This window comes from Alosa pseudoharengus, unplaced genomic scaffold (genome assembly GCF_046254945.1).
Source record: "Alosa pseudoharengus isolate Yale_2024_CS ecotype anadromous, Long Island Sound unplaced genomic scaffold, YU_APseudo_1.1 YU_APseudo_1.1_scf_21, whole genome shotgun sequence".
Taxonomy (NCBI): domain Eukaryota; kingdom Metazoa; phylum Chordata; class Actinopteri; order Clupeiformes; family Clupeidae; genus Alosa; species Alosa pseudoharengus.
Window position 1 is genome coordinate 32,397,142 of NW_027468674.1, and position 15,151 is coordinate 32,412,292.

Below are 15,151 nucleotides of genomic sequence, written 5' to 3' on the forward strand. Positions count from 1 at the left end.
CTTTACAAATGAGGTATCATTCTGAGCTTAGGCTCAGATAGATAGATAGATAGCCTCTATCGGATGATCAGTTTGATCAGGCACACAGCAGGGAATAAGTGTTTTATGAAATGTAGAATGACTATTGAGCACTTTTGACCCAAAAAGAGAATCCATCTTTCAGAGAGCATTTTATTGTTGAACACCATTTATATCCCCCTATTCTCAGTAGGGCTGATATGAGCCCCATCAGTTGTTTTGAAATATGGTGAGAGAAAAGGGGAGAAATGAAGTTTAGATGTCTGACAGACAGAGGAGACCAACTGGTCACTGACTCATACTCACCGAATACAGAGACTGCTGCAACGTGAACGATTCTTCTTTCAGATGACAGAAGTGTTGACATAATATTTTAGGAAGAGTTCCAACTTTTGTGTGTAATGATGAAATAATTATGCACTACATTGCACCAGCATAATCAGAAACACCACACAAAGACAAGGAAATAAAGGTGGTCATAATTCATGCTTTCTAAATAATCAGGAAACAGGATTTGTGCGCAAACTCCCGGTTTTCAAGGAGATATTGACGGGGGCCTGAATTAATGTGGCCTATAAGACAACACACCAAATCCCCTGCAAAGCCCAGAACAGTCCTCCCTCTTAGACACTTGACATTTGTTTTTCATCATGAACTTAAAGGTCACTAGCTACAGGAGTGCCAGAGATCCTGTTTTGGTTTGCATTTGCATGAATCTTATTGCCTCATTCTCACTGGCAACTCGAATTGTTTGACTTAAAGAGTGCTTTTTTATTAGCCTGCTGTTACACAGTGCCAAACAAACAAGAATCTGAAAGAGGAAAAAGTTTCTTGGATACTCATATTTTGACCATGAGATAAAAAAAAATAGAGGTTGATTCTTTGTTTTGTTAGAAAATAATATTGCTGTATTGTTTTTTTGTATACATTGTATCGTAGGAAATGAAATGAAAGTTTCCAAAGATGATTCTAACCCTTCAGTGTTTTTCTGCTAGATTGTCCGATAAGGAATAGATGAAGATGTGTATCCCCAACTGGACAACTGCTGAAAAGACCACATTTATATTTAGGCTACACATAGTTTTACCTGATAGAAAACTTATATTTGGTAGTAAACAAACTTGAATTCTAGATTCAGGATAAAATCATATCATTTTTTTTACATGAAAACCATAGCCATTAACCAGAGTTGTATGGCTTTACCCTGCTGTCGTCATTTTGAAGATAGAAAATAAAAAGGGAATGTATTATGGGTATGTTGAAAATTGCTTCATGGGTGGAAACGTTCAGCTGTGATTGCTTCAGGCATCCAGTGCATTGCACCATGCTTTTTTTTTTTAAACCACGTCCACTGGCTGGATGATGTTTTCCACTATCGTTCTGTAGTATGTGGAAATCAAAGAGAGACCTAATCACCTGCGCTCTGAGTTGCAAATGTGAGTAATTTCCCATGAACCCCTTTAGCCATATTCATTAACCTGTCTTACGAGTGGGCTGGCCTGATCCGTGTGCTGGTCATCAATATGCATAGTCCTCTTAATGAGGCTGAACGGACCCCAATGATGTGCTGACCAAATGCACCCCCCCACCCACCCCAAAACACACACACACACACACACACACACACACACACACACACACACACACACACACACACACACGTACACGTGCACCACACAGACATGAGAAGCACTCACATGCACAACCTCTTTCCTTAGAAGTTTAATCAAATACTGTAGATGCTCTTCAGTCACAGAAACTAACCAAAACTACAATACTGAAACCTGAAAGCCTGACATGTCCAATTAAAATGTGTAAAGTAAAAGTATTTAAAAGTATTTGCCTTGTTTAGCTAAGATGCAATGAAGGCAAAAAGGACAACATGGATGATGTTGGCTAATACAAAGAAGTGTGGACTTTTATTTATTGCCTTTCTTGTGATTATTAATTTTAACTCTGTCTTCTTTCTGTGGCCTTCAACTTTCAGTTGTTTCGTTTGCCCTCCACCAGTCACTCTGAAGGGCTCGGGTGAGTGTGAGATTCCGGCTCACGGCCATTACTCCTGGAGGTGTGAATTGGCAACCAGACAGTTTGTTCTAATAGGTGGAGAGGAGGCCCAAATAAAATGACCACCTGCATTGATTTCCCCACAGTGGGGAGAAGTGTGCCATAAATAATTCAGGAACAATACTGTAAATGATGGGAGTTAACACCTCCCAGGTCATTCATGTGGGGGAGAAATAAGGCAGGTGAGGACTGGAGGCCCCTTGCTCTGTCATGAGTTGAATCCCAGTGTGATTTGATTATTAATTCCATCGAGCAGCTCTGTCGTGGAGTGGCCACCTAACAGAGACACTATTTATACAGGTGAAAGTTCAATTACATACAGGCCCCAAAATGCCATGCCGTGAGCCGGGCTTCTCACCAGAAAATACTATTGTCAGTCACCACTGTTGTGGATCTGCATTTATCCAGTGGAGAGGGGAGAGAAAGCTGACAGTGCAAGGGGAAATTTATCCACTGCAGTATACTTTCTGGGCTTCTGGAGAGAGATTTTGTCTGAAAAGGGAATTGGCTTGGAGTGTCAGTTTATGGGGAAATGGAAATATCTGGAATGGGTTTATTAGGATACATAATATAGGGATCTCAGTATCTCTCTCTTTCTCTATCACTGTCTTTTTTATGTATCTTTCTCTGTGTAGGAGTGAGTTTGCCACTGAAAAAGTATGTAATATCATATAAAAGAACCTATCAGATGTTTTATCTTTACCCTGTGCCCCAATAATATTTGTTTCTTTAGTGTGCATAATGACTATGCCTTTAACTGTAAATGTGTTTAACATTAGACCTCTGTTCTACAGCATTAATCTCAGGACTTTCAATGGAATGGTTGGCAAGCCAGGTTATGCAACCTCTCAGAAGCATACACTGAATATTTAATAGAACAAATCCCATATTATGATCATTTAATGAGGCCAAATCTGTATTACCAATATTTAATCAAGAGAGGCCAGCCCACCTTGGGAAAAGCCCTGAATTCAACATCAAGGTGCTCTTTCTACACATACCAGTTCTTTGGCTGTACAGGCCAATTTGCCAATGCTCTTCCTTGTTTCAGCATAAATCATTTGGTCAAACAACAATGCTAACTGTCACCTGAGCAATATAAACTATGACATTATTGACATAGTGCACTAAGACAATAATCACTGAATGGAAAAGTTTAGTAATGTGCTTTGGTAGGCATTGGTATCTGTAGGTTTTACATTCTTGGGCAATAATATATGCCTTTAAGTGTGTAATGTCGGCTTTATTACTTTAAGGACATTTCTCAATAAGGGACAATAAACGTTGGCATAGGGGTGAGTGACTTAAGAGGGCCCTGGAGCCCAGCAGAGCTATGAGAGCAATCAATTTGTTTGTGTATTCACAGTCATGTCATCTGGTTTTATGAAGGGCCAATCACACCACACTGCCTGAAAGAACAGCGAAAAAAGACAATTCAGCTCAATTTCTTGCAGCAAACCATCATGCTGCCAACTTGACTGAAATCAGAGAGCATTACTCAATGATGGTTTTTGACATCAAACTTAATATGATAAAATGCTCCCTAAATTTTCTAATATACTTTCCTATTACTCTGGTGATCCCCTATAAATCTATGTGTTTAAAAAAACGCTGTATAAAAACCGCTTGTACAATATTTTGCTTTTATCAGAAGGTGTAGATTCTTTTTTGTTTTGCTCACCGTTTTTTTGCCATGCGTGTAACATTCCCATTGTCTTTGATGTTTTTTGTTTTAATAACAATAAAAAAAGCAGTAACATTAATTGCCAAATTGCACATCTTTCAACATCTTTTGTTCAGTGGAATAGAGATTCCATTGTTTTTCCACATTTTGTTTAGTTTAATACTGTTATACATCATTATTATGTTTATACGGAATATAAACATATCCTCTGTGTTTAATCAGATGAGATGTCTCACCCCCTCCTTCCCTACACACACACACACACACACACACACACTATCTCTTCCCATCTCTCTCTCTCTCTCTCCCCCTCACACACACACACACACACACACACACACACATAGCTGTGCTCTCTGCCCTGATCTCCATGCTAAATGGCATGATGTATTTCACTTCTCATAAATCAGCTCCACACCGTAGACACTCACTGCATGTGCATTCCCTCACAGCCGTCAACGCCTAACGCTCGCTTTTCATCCTGCATGCTACACAACATTGGCAAGGCCCACTGTGTCAAAGATGGTAGGGGGAAGCACGCTGCCACCCCCTCTAAGATCTTTTTGAAGTCCACCAGGATTTCTCTGCCATCTGGATCGGCTGTCTGCCTGCCTGCCCCAGATAGGCGAGGTTGCCAGCAGTCCCCAATAGCACAATATGGCCCTGCCTTTAATGAACTACTGACTGTCCGCTCCTAAATTGAATTGACATCCATTTATATTTGACATTTCTGAGGGACAAACTCCATCTTTCTCTATTTGCATTCTTTTTTTCCAGACGAAAAAAGATTTTTATCTTTATGTGTCATAAGCTTGTTTTTTTGTTTGCAATTCTTCCTCTATGCATATATGTTTTGATAAGCGTGTTGGCTCATTCTGGGATAATAAACATTCAGGCTGGGTTTCGCCAGGCCTTATCCCCGTGGTTGTGTGCTGGTCTGTTAAACCAAAATAAATATGGGCAGTCACTCCAGCCCCCGACCCAAATAGAACATCTCAGTGATCTGGAATATGGGTTAAATATCCTGTTGAATTCAGTCCCTGCCTTCACAGATAAAGTTCTCAGAGTCAGTTTCATCCATCCTTTGCTGCCCCTCCACCCACCAGCCATGTTATTTATAAGATGTGAAATGAAAGACCTAAAACAGTCGTGTAAACACTCAGGGTGTGGGGGGCGGGAGGCTGGGATGGGATGGAGCATTATTCAAAGCATGGAGGGATGGTTGCCTAATGCCACTCTTAAAGGGAGCGCGTGATTACTTTATGATGTGGACTTTAGATATTTGAATTCCATTTTCTGGCTAATGCTAGAACAAACCCCGGTTGGTAATGAAGGGCCTAGCGTGCAAACGGAGGACGGTGTTCCGGGCTCACAGGTTACCTTTGTCACATGTGACCCCTGTGATCATCCATCCCACAGGAGGGCTTCGTTTACCCTGTGGCTGCTTTGATTGGTGATTGACATAAGCCCCTGAGGTAGCTGGCCTAATTGCACTGAGCTCTCGGCAAAGAGCATAGTGGAGAATGTCTTGCCCCTCTTACTGAATGATACAGCACAATATAGACAAGATACATGGCAATAGTACTAGAGCAACACAATGATTCATTAATTGTTGATATTATTGTTAATCTGAGGCCTATTTATTCCTATTCACATATTTGGCAGGATGGATATATATATATATATATATATATATATATATATATATATATATATATATATATAAACAAGCAAACCAAACCAAACCGGTAGTTACTTTATTGCGTGTATCCACCTAAGTTGCATCATCCATTGGCTTTTTCCTGTTTTGGGGAAAAAAGAAATCTTCAAAGAAAGCGAGAAAAAGGATTTCACTGTGTACATTAATATCACTTTTTGTGTCTGCCTTTCTGTTGGGTCCAGGTAATTTCCAGCATGAAACATGACTGCTTTATCAGACATTACAAACATAGCTTATTGAATTATTAGCAACTGTGAAATGATTTCCAAATTGATGATTAATCTTATCATTCAATTGCATTCAATTACACCAGCCCTTAAGGACAGGAAGTGGTCATGTTTTCTTTCCACTGGGGCCTCCGTTGTGTCTCCAGCACATCCTTTGAAGCAAGTGAACCCTGAGGCTACTCTATTTACAGAGGGGAGAGAAAAGAGGATTAACCAAATATCATTAAAGCATGCAGTAATAAAGTGCAATCTGATTTATGAATGAGAATAGCATGCAAATCGCTGGCAAATGTGGGCATAATAGGAGAGCAGCGTGAAGAGAAGTCCGATCTCCACCAAGCCCACTCTGGTGAGGCCACGTCCAGAACAAAGCTGACTAAATTGTCGGGCGGGGTGGTGGAGGTGAGTGGATGGCTGTTGGAGGGGGGGTTGTGGGGAGGTCCCCATTATTGTGAAGTGTTATCATGATCCCTTGTTGAGGCCGGGGAGATCCTCCCGTCCTGTCAGAAGCCCTCTTCTCCCTGCGCCACCACTCGGCACATCCCCTGGCTGGAGCCTGTTAAAGCTCTCCGGTAATTGGTGAGAGATTCTCAACATGGTCAGAGATTGTGTACCTGTGCCTCAGCAAACTCCCAGTGATGAGGAGGGTAATGGCTTGTGATTGTAGGCTGATTTCATATCGCTCATAATGTAGTGGAGTGTGTCTGTGTGTGTGTGTGTGTGTGTGTCTGAGTGTGTGCCAGTATCTATGTGAGTGTGCTGATAGAGAGAGAAAGAGAGAGGGAGGGAGTTAGGGAGAGAGAGAGAGAGCTTCTGTTGTCCCTGTAGCTTTGACAAGCCACAGCGAGCGGATTTGGTGGTTTAGCACTTTGTAGGATCAGAGTCAAAATCTTTCATAGGGGACATGGAGACATAAGGAGAAAGCCATGCCACAACATGGTGCGAATCCCCTCATTAATCAGCATTATTAATACGGCTTCAGAGCAAGGAGCCCCCTCTGCTGGAACAAAATGGACATTTTCCCACGGACCCCCTCACAACTTCACAGGCGACAGCAGGCCGCTCTACGTTTTGATGTAGATTTTTTTTTTAAATAATTATGGGTAGCGATTTCACTGTGAAAACGCCTGTCTGTGAGGATGTTCAAGTTCCACCACAAGGACACACACTATTGTCTCTGTCCCAGCCACGGGTACACAAACACTAGGCTGACCTATGAGCCTGCAGCAGGCCACTCCAAAGAACAACAGGAAACGTCCTGACGGCATTCATATTAGTGTAAAATTAGTTGTGGTTCTGAGAGTCATGCAATGACTTCCAACCTCCATTGTTTCACGGGGACGGATCCCTGTCCCTCTGTAGAAGTCCAGTGGCCACGGCTCTTCCTATGATTGTGAGAGGCATTAATTGAAAGGTGTGGCCGGCTGTCTGTTTTGGCAGTGATGCTGGAATGTTATTTCTGCTAAGCTTTCCTTCGTTTTTTTTTTTTTTTTCTGGGGGGACTGGGGGTGGTAGGGGGTGGAGGGTCGGAAGGATTGAAGTGCTGACAGAATTACAGAGCGTGACTTCCTTGTGTGTGCCAGATGTTTACGAGATCCTCATGTGATATGGATTCAGAAGGTCTCCATGTACTGAGCTGAGTATTGTTTGAAAAATTGAGTTTTCGGTGTAAGGCTTTTTAAATAGCATCACCTACTCAGTTGACTCCAGTACATAGAGTCTAAGCACATGAAATATTTGTAGTAATTCTTTCTTCTGTTTTTGAGATCTATGTTATTTACCCCTTGAATCCAAGTTTTCTCTCAATATAAGGACTTGGGATAAGAGAACATGTTTTTTACTGAAAAAGAGGAACTGGGGGTTGAGGTTTCTGTCATCTGGATTCTCTTTGATCTGTCTGCTATTGCTCCAGTGACACACACCTACACAGGCAGATGCAAACTTTGGCCCTGTTATGACACAAAACAAATGTAATACTCTGCAATCTGAGGCCAAGTGAGAAAATAAACACTGGTCTGATCAAGAATATGATGTATGAAATTGTCGCCATGGCTTTTATTAGGGGCATGCTCTGTCTCTCACATGCACACCAGACATCATTTATGTCAATCAAATTACATTCATTCCTGAAAGGATCCAGGAACTTCAATAATTTCTCATATTGTGTTATTTCTTCTGTCGGAGATGCATGAGATCTATCATAGCGGGAAAACACATAAAAGGCCTGTAATGGTGACCTTGTGCTGTGTGTTATTGTCATGTTGTCATCTATTTGGTATCAAGGGACTTGGGTGGAGAGGGGAGAATAATGATATCTGATGCGCATCATAAGCAGCGTTAACTCCAGTCTCTCTTATGAAACTATATGTGAAAAGTCATGCAGTTTATTTAATATATTTTATGCGGTTCCAACATAGCTGCCAGTAGGTCAGTAAATTGATGTTGGGCTTGTAAGAGAAGGGGTTGTGGGGGGAGTCAGACTCTTTAATGTTGTCACCCTCCGTCTCCCAGTCATTCTCCTTTCTCAGATGGTCTGTCTTTTTCATTCACTCCTGCCTTTCTCCTCTCCTCCCTTCTTTTCCTGTCTGTTTCCTCTCCTCCACATCTTGTTATCTCCAAATCTGTTCTCTCCTCTCTTCTCCTGTCATCTCCTCTCTTATCACCCCTTTCATCCTGCGTCACTCATTGTATCTCCGTCCATCCCACTCCGTCGCCGGCCATCCTCCCTTTTCTTCTCTGGATTTCCCCCCTTATTATCAGAGCCTGATCCAGTTCACCCACGCTGCCCCACAATTCCACTTTAAACATTTCACTTGCAGGCTTCCTCGTCAGCACAGTCCCCAAGATGCAACCCCCTAATATGGCTTCTATGCCCTTTTTCTGTTGACTCAATTTTATGAATGTCTAAGGACTGAGGCAAATTAAGACTCATGAACTATGACAGGCCCTGACACTGTCTGTGTGGTGTGCTAGTCCACGCTTGCTGTTCAGCATAATGATTCTATTAGAATCTTGTGATGTTATTCAAAAGGGCAGCAGATAAATGGCTGATAAACTGGTGGGGGGCTATGCTTCCTTTTATTAAGGAGTTGATAAGGTAGCTAATCAGTGTCCAAGTAAATGTCATTACATAAATTATGAGGCAGACTTTGATTTATATTCCCATGGAGGTCTGGAAGGACTGAACCATCACTGGGTGTCACTGAGGAGGCATGTTTTTTGTCAAAGAGAGGGAACATATTTATTCTCTTTTGCTATTGTCCAGAGTATTTCCTCTGGGGTAATTTCTTGGTGGATATGGAAGGGTCACTAGTCTACTAGTGCTTGCAGAATTATTCTTGCTCTTTTTAGAGAGCTTTGTTTTTGCTTTACGAAACATTTACCGATTCAAGCACATTTTTTATACAAACACTGAATGGTATAGAAACTTTCAAGTTACTGTCTTCCAATATTGTTTAGTGTCATTTCATTTTTAATTGTATTGTTATACATATAGAAACATATGTAATGAGCAGGTAAATAAATACTTGTGATGCCTGATAAAAATCTACAACAGTTTTAATGTAGATAGGAGAAGTGTAGCTTTTCTGAGAGATACTCTGATCCGCTGTCAGTTGGCATTGCCTGACGATGTGGGTAGACAGTAGATCACCTAGTCCATGTTGTAGTCTTGGGGCTGCACTGACACCGTTGGTTGAAGGTTCGTGCATATCAGACATGGCCATATGACACCAGACGCCTCTCTGACATCACTGCGGGGCAGAACTCCTCTGAGGTGCTGTGACATCACGGCACCTCGGCTCACTCTTGGCCATGCCGGTGCGGTGTCTGCTTTCAAGCCCTGACCAGGAAGGGTAGCGTGTTTTGGCCAGCGTTCACCCGGGATTGTTTTGGCCCGAGGCAAACCCAACGGCGGAAAAGACATCCCAGGTACATGGAGGAGTCACCTGCATTTGATACCCCCCTGTCTCAGAGGCAGGCAGCACAGGCCATGGCACACACTAGGCTCTGAACATGCTGAAGTCTGCACTGGTCTCCTACAGTGGCAAATTCAAATGCACAACTGCATTACAGCTTTTCATATCTTCTGCTGGACAGAAACCTTTTTTCCCCTTCCTATTCTTTCCATGGACTGCTAGTCATATTTCAGACTGAAATAATGGGAACCACAAAGACCAAAACTATTTAATGTAGATCAGGAAGCATACACAGGGCTGTTAAATAACTGTGAATTCCTGTTTCACAGTTCACAATGTGATCGCCCAGGTTTGATCATTTTAATACCCTTCACCACAATAGACAACAAATGTGAGTTTGAAGGTTTTCCAAGAACCAGTGACCTTACTAGACTAAACTAAAAAGTCTAAACATTTCAGATGCCAGACCACATCCCGTTATGCTGCATTACAATTCTATACCATTTTCTTTTCCCCTATTACGGATTCATTTATGCACACGAGCCACAGTGCAGAATATACAGTGGAGTAGTCTTTAAGTTCTATAAGAGGAAACACAATAGTTAGTCTCCTCTCCTTTTACTACTCTCAATGAGGGGGGAATCAATAGTGTAGAGTTTTAGAGTGCAATACAATGGGGAGAAGTTTTGTCAGTCAAAGGTTTAGAATGACTCAAGTTGGCCTGTGAGACACTCAATCGATTCACCTGAAAAACTGCACAGGGAATTTTAGTCAATAACCTGAGCTTGTGTATTTCATTGCATCACGTTTAATAATGCAAGCAAAATGCAGGGGATTAACTCAATTAGGGTGTTTAAGCGCATTGGAATAGGGTTATGTTTTTCTTTTTTTTTCCATTTTTATCTAAAATATGAAGGCCATGAGGTTACTGCAGTGCTGGAAATGCAGTGAAATGTATTAGTGTATTTTTTTTTATACAACACACTAAAGCATGTGTTTGTGTGTACACATGTGTGTGTGTATCTGTATGTGTGTATGCGCATGCATTGAAATGTACAGTACATATAAATGTGAGCATGTGAATGTGTCTCTGTGTGTGCAAGCTTTTGACTTGGTTTTGATGCAACTTGACAGAGGCTCCGTGGCCCCTTTGCCAGGCGCAGACCCATTGCTAGCACGTCTGCGCCCGTGCTGATGTGTCTTCATCAGTCATCCCCACTTGTTTGTTCCAGTCAGACGCCGGAGCATCCTTCCCTCGTTCGCGCGAATGCCGAGTGACAGCAGGCAGTTAGAAAGGGAGACGGCTCCTCATGTGCCTCCCAACTTTGCCACATCCATCCAGATGGCAGATGAGAGACATGAAGCTGCAGGTTGGTGACAAATGCACGGGTGACGGTGCCGCCTTCCCTAAGCACAAGAAAGGAGAATCCGACTGTGGCTCCCCCGTTTGATTCCAGACCTGACGCGACAGATGAAAGCAGGCTCCAGGACAACCTGCTGGAGGAACCACACACATAAATGGCAGAGACAAGTGCCGCTTGATGTCGAATCAGAGACGCTGTACCCATCACCCATCAAAGGTGGGTGGTATGTAAAATATTTGCTGCTACTGTTGTTCTCCTGAAGAACAACAGATCGGGAGTGTTTTTAAGAAAAAAAAAGAGAGAGAAAAAAACAGGAAGAAAGAAGAATCCCAGATTCCATTTAAGAGGAGATGCAGGATTGGAGTAACATTCCTTACAGCCTCCTGCAGTATTGTGTTTAAATGCTGATGTCTGGGTATCACAGCAAACATTTCAGCATGCACAAGGAAATCCGAATGTGATTATGACACAACAGCCGTCGGACCTTGCATTACAGTGGCCTATGCAATTACGTGTTCATCTGTGCAACTACGGACGACCAATACAATGTAGTTGATGTATGCACTTCCTGTTTGGTGGCTTCGCCGCCGATTTGGATCGGCTGTGTTGGGTGAACGTTTTCGTAAATCGAAATTACAACATTTAACTTTTGTGAGGAATGTGAAGAATGGGCAAAATTTGTGGTCTGTGAATTTTCTTTTGCGTGTTTCAATGACATCTCAACTCTTCTCGAATTAGCCTTGGGACCTTCCACTGTATGACCAGGAAGTAAAATTTCCTTTCCAATGCAAACACATCAAGAGGTATTAGCCAAAACCCATTTTCAATCTATGCAGCGCCCCCTAGAGGTCAAAAGATGCAACATTTTTTTAGCATCCACAATTATCCCGAGTTTCATGAATCAAGATTCGTTTCAATACATCACTGAGATATGACCTCATTTCCTGTTTTGCGGCTTCATCAACCACTTTAATTGGCTGAGTGGCCAGAGTATAACTTCTGCAAAGATTGGACTAAAGATCATGTGTGCCAAATTTCACAAGAAATTGATTTAAAAATGTGTGACCTGTAAAAACATTTGTTTTTCAATAAAATCCAATATGGCAGGAAATCCAATATAGCAGTAATTGACGTTGTAGAATGCGTGATTCAAAGATCTCAAGGCTACCACATTTTTTAATATTGGGCACAAAGTTATGTTATGCTTCTCCAACTTTCACCCATTGGTGACCTGAAACGATCTGGAACCTGGCCACATTGAGTTTGCCAAATTTTTAAACTTTTTTTATACCTGTTTGAAACGCCAACCTTTGTATATAAGGGAGGGTAAATCACTTTTTTTTCCCTTTTTTAAAACATCTTTAAACAGTATTTACCAGACCGGGCACGTGTTGTGTCTTTGTCTTATTGTATGTATGCATGTAGTATGACCATCTTGTTTAATATTGCCATATCCCAGACATTTAAACACATAAACACAGATCACTCTGAGGAAATATGGAGTGATGTTTATCTCTCTCCTGTCTACTCACATCTCAAATTACACCCATTTGTTTACCAGGTGAAAAAAAAATACACGAGATCACTGTTCAAACATCTCAGGTTCACATGAAATTGTGTGCAAGTGCAAAACGTGCTAAAAGAAATTAAAGTGAGCAAATAGCTCGCCATGCAACTGTGATGAGGCTGTCAGTGAGAACATGCAGGTGCTAACATCCAGCATCAGAAGACGTCTCAGCGAGTGGGGCCCCCCACAATCCTCCTGTGATCAACTTAGTCCCATCATTTGATTTGACCTCATTACAACTAATCATTTTCACATCTCCTAGTCACAGGCAGAGGGGTGGGAGGCTCGACTAGGCTTTGGAAGGGGGTGGGGAATGAGTGGCGTGTGGGTATGAAGAGGGCCAGTAATGGTTAAAGCACTATATTTGGTGCCAAAAAGAGAGAGAGACTGTTAGGTTATTGATGACATATTAAAATTAATAAAGGAGACATGGCAGCCACTGAGAGTAAGAGAATAACGGAGTGTGTGTATGCAGTGATTGCACAGGCCTCTGGGGTGCCCGGTGTGGAATAATGTTTTTCATTGCCCATGCACGGGGATGGAAGCTGCCAAACACAGTTCTTCATGGACAAGTGGCCCCAAAATAGGAATGGAGAAGCACTGGCCCTTATTGTGTGTAATTTTCCCCTTTGAGAGTTCCCCAAAGTAATGTGTTGCATCTGACAGACAGGCAGGTATGTGTCTGTAACTAATCTGACACGTTATGCACTGGGCTTAGCAATAATACTCAACATTAGTCCTGGTAACTGACGTATCATTTTTTGCAATGCAATAATGCTTTAGCAATAAAAACACTGGTTTTATTGTAGTTGTGCTTTGCATTTTTATGTCGAAACAGGAGATGTGCTAAAAGACAATAACTCTACATTTACATACACTGCTGATTTGCAAGTTGCAATTACATCATCTACTCCGAGAGATCGCTCACAACTTCACTTCACACTGATCTGTGCTCCCAGTGCTCTTCAGCCAGCCAGCAAGGCTACCTAGTTGGTCTGTTCAATGACACCATGCTATGTGCTGTTCAGTCACAAGCATTGTCCATGAACATTTCAGCTGTTTTTTTAACTAGTGAGCTAGTTCAGCTAATGGATTTTTTAATAATTGTTCATGCCTTGTTATGTTCTCTGTATAAAGTGTTTTGTGTTGAAAAATGCAATGTATGTATGACACTTACTTACATATATGTATGACAGGCTGACTTTATGTTGTGATTGTTTTTATGAGCCCATAGAAACAATATCCACTGTTTTTGAGGTTCCAGCAACAACAGCTTCCTCCCCTCTTAAGCACCCATCCCTCTCAGCTGTTATGCTCAGTTTCTTTGGCTGTATGTGTATAATCTATGCAACTGTGAACATTGTCCTTTTATTTTTTCAGATTAACTTCTTTAATAGTTCTATTTGAGAATATACAGTATTTGCCCAAATTAATTATGCAACATATTGACCCAAAATGTGTACTCTAGTTGAAAAGTGGTGGGAGCAGCCTTTGGATTAACTGATACTCCATTGCCTCCTCAGTGGCATACACATAAGCACACACGCAGAGACCCACCCAATCACACATACACATACAAACATGCACCCCTTCCCCTTCCTTCCTGGCCTCTCATATTTATGTTTATATGTGGTCGCCTGGTTTGCAGGCTGTATCCACCCTCAAATCCAAACATCAATTCAGGGTAAATATGTGTCTTTGTGTGCGTGTACGGCCTGACATAATGAGTGAGGGGAAAAAAATGATGGCACATTATACAGGCCCTGCTTTGCCAGAAAAACGCTCCATGCCTTTAAGCAACTCATGAAAAATGAAAGAGATTTGGCTGTCATCACCGTGCGCTGAGCCTGACCTTGACTGGAGACAGGTCTAACGGGGCTTCTGAATTTTTTACAGGGGGAAGGTGGTGCTCCATGAGGTATTAAAAGAAAACAATAGTTACAGTGGAGGACAAGTTGTGAAGGGTGTGCGTGCGGTTAAGAGGGGTGGGGAGAAAGAGAGAGACAGAAGGGCTGTGATAATTATTTTTTTTTCTGTTGTCGAAGAACACACATTTTTGCCAATGCCACCATCCTCTCATTGTGTACAGTGCACTCCCCCAAACATGCAAACACAAAAGAGAAAAGAAAAAGAAAGAAAAGAAAAAAGCATGGAGTCCTCATGTTTTTTTCCCTCTCTTCAGTGCAGCTACTTTCTCTGTGTTGCTTCCCCTTTCATCCTTTTGTTGTTTGTATAGCAGAATAGCTAATGCTGTAAAACACAATGCCTATGAGGGAGACACTCAAACTCCTAGAAAAATAAATAAAGTCAAAGCCGTCATACATAGGCAAATTCTCACACTGTTTCAGAAATAAAGAAATAAGAAGACAGAAAAACAACAGATTTCTACACAAGGGGAAAACAGGAACCTGGTTGCCCCTAGTAAGTAGGAGAGGCCTGTCCTGGCTGCTTGGCTGAGTGAATGGATGGCTGCAGAGGGTCATTTGGTGATTTGGTGGCAGAGGAGGTGGGTAGGTGTGTGGGTGGGCGGGTGGTGTGGTGTGGTGTGGTGTGGTGTGGTGCTGCATCTGTGGGGATATGGTATGTA